At 35.4% G+C, this 9,492-nt stretch overlaps 1 non-coding gene across 1 annotated transcript; it reads left to right on the top strand.

The window, feature by feature from the left end:
- The first annotated feature begins 327 nt into the window (after positions 1-327).
- LOC118528434 (U1 spliceosomal RNA) lies at positions 328-487 on the top strand. The gene has a single exon (XR_004913654.2). It is a non-coding gene; the product is annotated as a U1 spliceosomal RNA (small nuclear RNA).
- Positions 488-9,492: the final 9,005 nt, after the last annotated feature.

Below are 9,492 nucleotides of genomic sequence, written 5' to 3'. Positions count from 1 at the left end.
CTGTATTTCAACATCTAGGGGAAACCATTAATTGCTTTTTCTTATTTTCCTTTTCCTCTGCCCTAGCTTGCTTATTAAAGCAGACCACACCTCTGTGAGAGAAGAACAATCAGCCTATTTTGGAATCAGAATTTGCATTGACTGTAATGAATATTCTGGTCAAGCCCCAAATTGAGGTCTGAGCAAGGGCACCATATTGAGACTTCTCTATTTCATTGCTCAATTGCATTGTTATTGATGCCCTTTATATAACATGAAACATCAACTCTGATTAAGGAACACTTTAATCAGAACAACATTTCATTAAAAAGGAAAAAAAAAAAAAGGATACTTACCTGGGAGAGAGAGACCACGATCATGAGGGTATTTTTCCCAGGGCGAGGCTTATCCGTTGCACTCTGGATATGCTGCCCCCTGTAATTTCCCCAAATATGGAAAACTCAGAGTCATACACGTGGTAGTGGGACACTGCGTTTGCATTTTCCCCTGATATTTTTGGTTTACAAATGTGACACTCTGTAATTTGCTGCCAGGTATTTGCAAGTTAGGTTTGGTCCTGTTTTTGCATGTAGACATTTTGCATGTAGACATACAATGCAGTAATTTTGCAGTATTACTATGCTGCACTAATTATGACAACGTTTTGTATTCCTTCTAAGATTCTGGTAGTTCTGTGTGACTTATACTTATGTTAATGTCTACCTCTTGTGTTTTATTTTGTCTTGGCAAGATTTATTCTTTACTCCAGTGTTGTTGGTATCTTTTAAAAGGCTTCCTTCCTGCTTTGTGAGGCGGCAAAATCGTCTCCAAAAATCTGGTCCTCTGTTTTAAACCGCACCCAAAGACTCCTTTCTTTCTCTCTCTCTCTTTTTTTTTTAAGATTTTATTTATTTATTTCACAGAGAGAGATAGGGAGAGCAGGAACACAAGCAGGAGGAGTGGGAGAGGGAGAAGCAGGCTTCCACTGAGCAGGGAGCCTGATGCAGGGCTCGATCCCAGGACCCTGGGATCATGACCTGAGCCGAAGGCAGACGCTTAATGACTGAGCCACCCAGGTGCCCCCAAAGACTCCTTTCTTAATACAATTCCTACCTATGCCTCTTTACTGCTCGATTTTTTTCAAGGATTTATCATCTTGCTTAGTGTGGTCCTTGACCAGCAACTTCAGCATCACCCAGCACCATGGGAGCCTGTTAAGAATACAGCATCTCAGATCTCACCTTTGCAAAATCTACCAAATCAGAATCAGCAGTTTAACAAGATTCCCAGGTGATTCTAAACGCTTTAAAGTTTGAGGAAAAAAAAATAAACAAACACTAATACAAAAGTATCTTACCAGTGTTATGATTGAAGTAAATTCTTGTGTGTCTGTGGACAAAATCTCCTTAATTTTTTTTAAAAAATAATTGTCCTTAATTTCTTTTTACTTTTCTATCCTTATTAAATCATGTTTAAATGGCTTTTACTAAAATTCATTTTCTACTTTTCCTAGACCCTTGAGGGGGTTGACAAAGGACTATATAACTCACAAAGCACTATTCACAAAGTTAACTTAAAAAAAAATCTTGAGCTGAGAGAAATTGTGTTTTGCCCTTAGGAGTCTGAAGAAATTGCAGAAAACCTTTTGCATTTAAATAACTGTCTGACTGTAATCCACCTCCGTTGTGGAATGGAGATTCTCAGGGAGAGGTACCGGGAAAAGGAGCCTGTTTTTGATAAGAGGAAATGAATCTCATAGGGTGGAAATCTATCTTGAGCTCTTTTCTGCTCTCCGCTTTGGTTTCTGCTAAAGGAGAGTGGTAGCAGGGAACTCAGACACAGAAAATTGAAGAAGCAATGCTATAATAGTCGCTTTGATTGGGGATGACAGAGGCAGAAAAAGAGCGAGATTGTGAGCTGTGAATGAAGCTAGGGAGACTTGAATAGATGCCACAGCTCCAGAGCAAAGCACACGGATCCCAGGATGGCTTATTAAAGAACATTTTTATCAAAGCTCATGTGGAACAAGTCGGTTATAATGTTAGAATGGTAAGGGTACTAAGTAATAATATTTTGATGGTTATTTTAAAAATCATTTTATGATCAGTTAACCAATATTTATTGTTAGAGGTACCAGGTATACATCTTTTTTAATTAACGAAAAAGTTTCCTGCGTTCTTTTAGTCTAACACCTAATTAAGAAAAGCAGTTTGTTTAAGCTTGTGAGTTTAGTTTGTATATTTTAAACACTATCTTTTTTAGAATGCTTTAAAAATCTTATGATATATTAAGGGGCAATAGTTTTCCTCAAAGTTTTCCCTCCTCAACTTACACCACTAAAGTGATAACAGTAATTTCATACTTATAAAGGTATCTGTTAAGGCAATTGAAATAATTCATTATATACAACAACTAAAAATGCTATACAAAAATATAACTATTTTTATAATATTTGAAGAATACAATTATTTTGCATTTGTAATATACTCAGTAATTTTATTTGAAAAGAAAACAAGTCACAAGATGTACAATGATCAAAAATAAATACGTGAATTTTCAGATACAGTAGGTGAGGCTCACTCAAAAATATCTTACAATTTCCTCTCAAACTATCTTAGTCAACATATTGCTCTTTTGTACCATGAAATATAAGGATTCCTTGTTCTAAATTATGATTAAAGAGACCTTGGGTTAGAAAGGATAAACAATTTTAGTTGCAAAAAGTTAATGATGCAAAACATGGCTGTTAGTGGGATAGGGCTTGAATTTGCTAACAAATATCTCAAAGGGATTTTACGTTCTTTTGCCATTGTGATCTATGGAGTACTTTTCCTTTCCCTTACATGATTTCATTATTCTTCCAACATATAATTAGTGTCTTTTCTTTCACTGAGCTCCTGAGTAGCTGCAAAGCATAAGGGGTCTAATGCAAATGCCAGGAAGGTTCCTCGTAGTTGGATGAGGCCTCAGTCAAGGAACAGCGCTGGATTGCAAGCTTGTCTCACATGAGCCCTAAGGCCACAAATTACTCATTTTGAACTAAAAAGATAATGCTATTTTCTTTGGAAAACAAGACCCATATTATAATTCTAAGCAGCACAATACTACTTGAAAAGCATTATTTCCTCGTCAATTCCATGCATTTATCGCTCTGAGATTTACTTCTGAGCAAACAGTTTAGATGTATTTTCTGTGATTAGATCCACAAAGATTCATTTCCAGGAACAACAGCCAGCATCTGTTCTAGAAAAGCCCTTATCAGAGTCTGGTCTGGAGGCCGGTAATATCTTAACAGCAACAACAGTAAAAATGGGATAGACCCAAAGATGGTGGCTATTTTTTTTATCAATATTAATTCATTTTATTTTTCCAGATAAAAACCATTGGAAAACTGCCATTGTTTTCCTCCATAATTATTTTTTTAAATGAAAGGACAATATTAACTTACAAATTTAGTGATAAAATAATCTTAATTATTCTTTATTAACATGGATTTAGCTTATGAAAACTTACTTCGTTGATTTTATGTTTATGGTGACAATCTTATCTCTGTCAGGTAATACTGTTATCTTAAGTCTAGCTGGTGTCAGGAAGTGAAGGCTAGGAAAAACACTAGGGGTTTTCTGAGATTGCAGAGAGCTTCATGTTTCTGTTGCAAGATCCTGAAATCATCAATACAACTAAAAAATCAAGTGATAGAAAGAACTTCAGTAACAGTACCTCTATATTAAGTATAGATTTAGCTATTTTTGTAATATTTGAGGAATATGGTCAAAATGCACTTGTTACACATTTAGTATATTATATTTGAGAAGAAAAGCTAAAACCATAGAAGATACATAATAATTAAAGAATGAATAGATAAACAAATACTAGAAACAACAGGTGTTGGGGAGAATGTGGAGAAAAAGGAAGCCTCATGCACTGTTGGTGGGAGTGCAAACTGGTGCAGCCACTGTGGAAAACAGTATGGAGATTCCTCAAAAAATGAAAAATAGAACCACCCTATAATCCAGGAATCACACTACTGGGTATTTAACCAAAAAAATACAAAAACACTAATTGAAAGGGATACATGTGTCTTTATGTTTATTGCAGCATTATCTACGATAGCCAAACTATGGAAGCAGCCCAAGTGTCCATGGATAGATGAATGGGTAAAGAAGATGTGGTGTACATATACAATGAAATATTATTTAGCTATAAAAAATAATTGAAATCTTGCCATTTGCAACAACATGAATGGAGCTAAAAAGTATAATGATAAGCGAAATAAGTCAGTCAGAGGAAGATACATACCATATGATCTCACTTATATGTGGAATTTAAGAAACAAAACAAATGAGCAAAGGAAAAAAGAGAGAGATAAGCCAAGAAACAGACCCTTAAATATAAAGAACAAAGTGCTTGGTTAACAGAGGAGAGAAGGGTGGGAGGTTGGGAGAAATAGGGGATGGGGATTAAAGAGTACACTGATCATGATGAAATAAAAGAAAATGATCTTAAAGAAAAAAATTAAAAATTAAAATAATAACAATAAAATATTATTAACTGTTAAAAAAAAAGAACAAAAAACGCTATTACTGAGGAAATTCCAAGGAATTTAGGAACTCTGTGTCAGGAAATGGGGTCAAAGACCAAATATTAAAACAAAAGTGTTTTCGGGGCGCCTGGGTGGCTCAGTCGTTAAGCGTCTGCCTTCGGCTCAGGTCATGATCCCAGGGTCCTGGGATCGAGCCCCGCATCGGGCTCCCTGCTCAGCGGGAAGCCTGCTTCTCCCTCTCCCACTCCCCCTGCTTGTGTTCCCTCTCTCACTGTGTCTCTCTCTGTCAAATAAATAAATAAAATCTTTAAAAAAAAAAAGTGTTTTCATCACTTAGATATCACAAGGGTTTTAGGAGTTCTGTGCCAAGAACAGGGGCAAAGACAATATTTATATTTTTTATTATCTCACAATGGCACATCCCAGGGAAAGGGTCAGGAAGTAGTGTTTCCACAAAAAAAAAAAAAAAAAAAAAAAAAGAACGACTATATGAACAATGTTGGACAGATCTAGGCAGTAGGTGGGGGAAGTCCTGCCATCATTACTGACCACAACAGATTTTTTACAGAATCCTGAAATCTAGGGAGGTACTAGATTTTAAATTCAGGATTCTAGAAGTGCTTCCTTGTTAGTCCTGAAGGGAGAAACAGTTTAGGCTCTCCCCAAAATGTGAAGTAAAATGAATTCCAGAAGGAAGAGACATTAGTAAATGCCTGAAGTTATGGAAGAACAATGTATATTTGAGGGAAGTAGATGCAGTGTTTCAGGATCTCTCCTAGGAGTTAGAATTTTTATAACTAGAAGGCCTTTAAGAGAATTTGGCAGATTAACATGAAAGCCGGACACTTTTAGGTGGTTCACTCAAGTCACTGCCAGGTCAGGCCAGCACCTATGTACTTGATAACCTGTCAGGTTTTCCATTCTTGATGTGTGTGGTGGTGGTGGTGGTGTATGGTTTAGCCTCATCACAACTAACTGTGAGAACTATAATTAAAATTAATTGATTATTTAACCATGATATTAAGAAAAAAAAAAAACTAGTGAGCCCTAATAGATTATAGAAACAATTTTCAGGAACCTACAACTTTCCTTCCTTTATAAACACCCTCATAAACCACACCTTTATCAGTAAACTGTGCTCAATTCTGGATTCCAGCATGAAAAAAAATTACAGAAAACATAGATGAACACATAATAAGTATTTAAGAACTAGAGGCATATGCTTTTGAGGAAAGACCTTAGGAAAAAAAAGTTTACAAATATCTCTTCCTCTCTCGTGTCTCAATCTTGTATGTCTTCTCAGTTGACAACACTTAGGAGCAGAGTATCACTGAGATGCTTGGCCACAGCAAGAGGGAGGACCAGCCTTCTCCTTGGGGCACCTTCTACCTGATGACATTCTTAACTTCCCTGGTCCCTTCCCTGTGTCTATAGATTGCGAGATGCCCTTTCATGGGGAGGCGGCACATGAGTAAAGGTCAACATGGAGTTATTTACTACATGGGAATGATATAGAAGGAATAAAAATGACATTGACATAAATACCACAAGGGGTAATTCTATAAAAGGATTAGATTACCTAACTCCATTAGTAACAGGAAAAATAACAGGCAAACTACAAAGTTAGGTACTCTGCTCACCTTAAATAATATTTGCTCGGCTATGAGTATTATAAAAAAAAATGTTGCTCTAGAAATAATGAGACAGTCTCTCCAATTGTAAATGTTTGGTCAGCTTGAAAATTTAAAGGTAAAAGAAAAAAGCTAAATGATTTCAAAGGCTCACATTAAAATGTTTGGTAGCCCTTTTAAAAAACGTATGAATATATCATTCCTATTAAATAGTTGTTTTTTTTTTTTTCATGCCAAGTATCTCTGTGAGTAAGTAGATTTGTTATGAGTTTGGAATATGTATGCCTATCTATAGACAATCTATCTATGTAGAAGATTCTATTACAATTATAGATTGATGTTATAAAAAAAATTCCCTTTTACATTTAATGTAAAATAGATTCTTGTTTGTCTCCCTCTTCTCCTTTTTATTGATTCATTTTATGGTTAAATCCTCAAAAGGACAATAAATGACAACCAAATTGATTTTTAGTTTCAAATCTTTTAAATAAAACATCTGGCACCATGTGCAGCTGCCAGTGTTTGGGGAAATTTCTACTGTTTTAGAGGTCATTGTAGGTACCGCGTAACATATTAAACCAAGCTCATGGAAAATTTTAAGTACGTTGTATACTTTCCTCAGGATTTCGTTTTTGAATACAGCTTGCCTCATGGCTTGTTTTGTCTTCCCTTTTCTTCCACAGCCCCAAATAGCTTGTGCTTCAATCAAAACACTCAAGCTCTGGCCCCGAGCTTTTTCCTTAGCTAATTATGGGGACTTAGCAAATAATGACAACAAAAGAAAGTGACTAAAATATGGAAGAAGACAAAATAATTGCTGCTTTGTGATGTATCTTACACCTAATTACATGAGACTATTAAAACTTGATAACAGGATTCATGCCATCAACATCTGTAGTTACATTGTCTTTGTAACAGAATAGAACGTCACATAACTGAGGTTCATGATAATGACCCCAAGTCATCAAGAAAGCATTAAATTATATTCTGTTTTCTTTGTTGAAGATGCAGGGAATCGTAGAGTGCAAGTGATACTTTGATTTTGTTCCTTTAGGCTAATATTTTAGTACTTAACTCTGTGCCATGAGATGTAAATATTTTCTAATATTATGTATTGTTAAGATCTCATTATGTTATTAAATCACTGTATGTGTAAGTTCTTGGAAGGATATTTGGTAAAACTTTGTGGTTAATAGTATTTTGAAAGATATTTGCAAATTCTATGTAATTTGTATAATTACCAGTGGAATTTCTAACATGTCAGAGTTTTTAAAAATATGAATACCCCTAGTTATTATCTTTTTTTTTTTTTAATTTTATTTTTATTTGAGAGAGAGAGAGTGAAAGAGAGAGCACAAGAAGGGGTAGAGTCAGAGGGAGAAGCAGACTCCCCACCGAGCAGGGAGCCTGATGCGGGACTCGATCCCGGGAGTCCAGGATCATGACCCGAGCCGAAGGCAGCCGCCCAACAAACTGAGCCACCCAGGCGCCCCCTATCCCTAGTTATTATCTTGAAAAGTTTCCCCTTGTAGATAATAGTAGATAAGCTGCATTTGTTCCTGCATTCAGCAAATATTTATTGACCACCTTTTATGTACTAGGAACTAAAAGTAATAGGTTTTAAAGACAAATAAGTCAGACTTTGTCCCACATGAACAATGCTCCAATCCCTGGATTGGTGGTAGGGGAAGGTGCTAGCAAGGAGACACACATTTAAAATAAAACATGAAAAGAGCTCAGGAACATCCATAAGGCATACATGCAAATCGTAAACTATTAAGTTGCAATGCTACTTTAAAAATTTTTGCTGATGAATTAAACCTGATTGAAAAGAATTGATCTTAAATAACCTTCAGAAGAGTAAACACTTCTACAGTTCTCAATTAAAATATCCTTTTCCTCTATTTGTTCTACTCACCTATTCAGAGTTACTAAGAATATTGAAATCTATGATATAACTCTAAAGTTAAGATATTGTATGTCGTTTTCTAATATTTCATATGTGATTTCAAAATACTATTAACCACAACATTATACATTGTATTGAAATATTTTGTTACAGGGGCGCCTGGGTGGCTCAGACGTTAAGCGTCTGCCTTCAGCTCAGGTCATGATCCCGGAGTCCTGGGATCGAGCCCCGCATTGGGCTCCCTGCTCGGCGGGGAGTCTGCTTCTCTCTCTCCCACTCCCCCTGCTTGTGTTCCCTGTCTCGCTGTGTCTCTCTCTGTCAAATAAATAAATAAAATCTTTAAAAATAAATAAATAAATAAATAAATATTTTGTTACAGGGGACACCTGGGTGGCTCAGTCGGTTAAGCAATTGCCTTTGGCTTGGGTCATGGTCCCAAGGTCCTGGAATTGAGTCCCACATCAGGCTCCTTGCTCAGCAGGAACCTGCTTCTCCCTCTGCCTTCAGCTCCCCACCCCGCTTGTGCTCTCAATCTCTCTTCCTGACAAATAAATAAATAAAATCTTAAAAATAAATAAATTTTAAAAAAATAAATATTTTGTTACATACATTTATGGCTGAAATCACAAATGGTAAGGGGTTCAAGAAAGTATTTTAATATTTTTTATTTGTTAATTTATTTGTCAATACTAAATATTTTCCATATTAACAAATGACAATCATTATAGCACACCACCCATCAGACAATTTCCCAGTTATGGAAAAGCAAATACGTTACTCAGAAATCATTTAATTCTTTAAGAACTAGCATTAATTTAGATGATGTTTTCATATGCAACTTTTTCTGGTTCCATTTGTTAAAGTTTAATTTATATATAAGAGTACTCATAACTGTGCCACATTTCTACTATTTAGTATATTTTTAGCATATCCATTACTAAAAGCATAGAGACATTGTCATGTAGAATAAAACTACTTTACATATATATAAACTTTAAAAACACACTGAAAGTTAATCATAGGTCAAATAACTTTTCGTTTAATTACTAATTAAAACTTGGAATGGAGCTTCATTTTGTGCTGCTTTCCAATAATTACCATTAATATGATTATATTCTTGTTTAAAGCTTATCTAAATTAGCTCATTAGCCAGCATGGTTACTTATAAACCTCAAAGAATGAAAAAAAAATCAATTTCATCACATTTTTATACTGATCTCCGGGACCATGGCTGGTATATTTGTTACCATCTGTGTCCATAGCCCTGTACAGTATATGGCAGATGCGTCAAACCAATTACTGTGCAAATCCCAAGATCATCCCAGCATTAATTCCCCAGTGACACTGAAATCTTGGCTAGTTCAAATAATCACAAAGAAAAATTTTATTCTCAAAATTAGTAATATGGATTTTGCTCAAGTTGGGATTCA

This window comes from Halichoerus grypus, chromosome 1 (assembly GCF_964656455.1).
Source record: "Halichoerus grypus chromosome 1, mHalGry1.hap1.1, whole genome shotgun sequence".
NCBI classification, from domain to species: domain Eukaryota; kingdom Metazoa; phylum Chordata; class Mammalia; order Carnivora; family Phocidae; genus Halichoerus; species Halichoerus grypus.
This window is presented reverse-complemented; position numbering and strand designations above follow the sequence as displayed.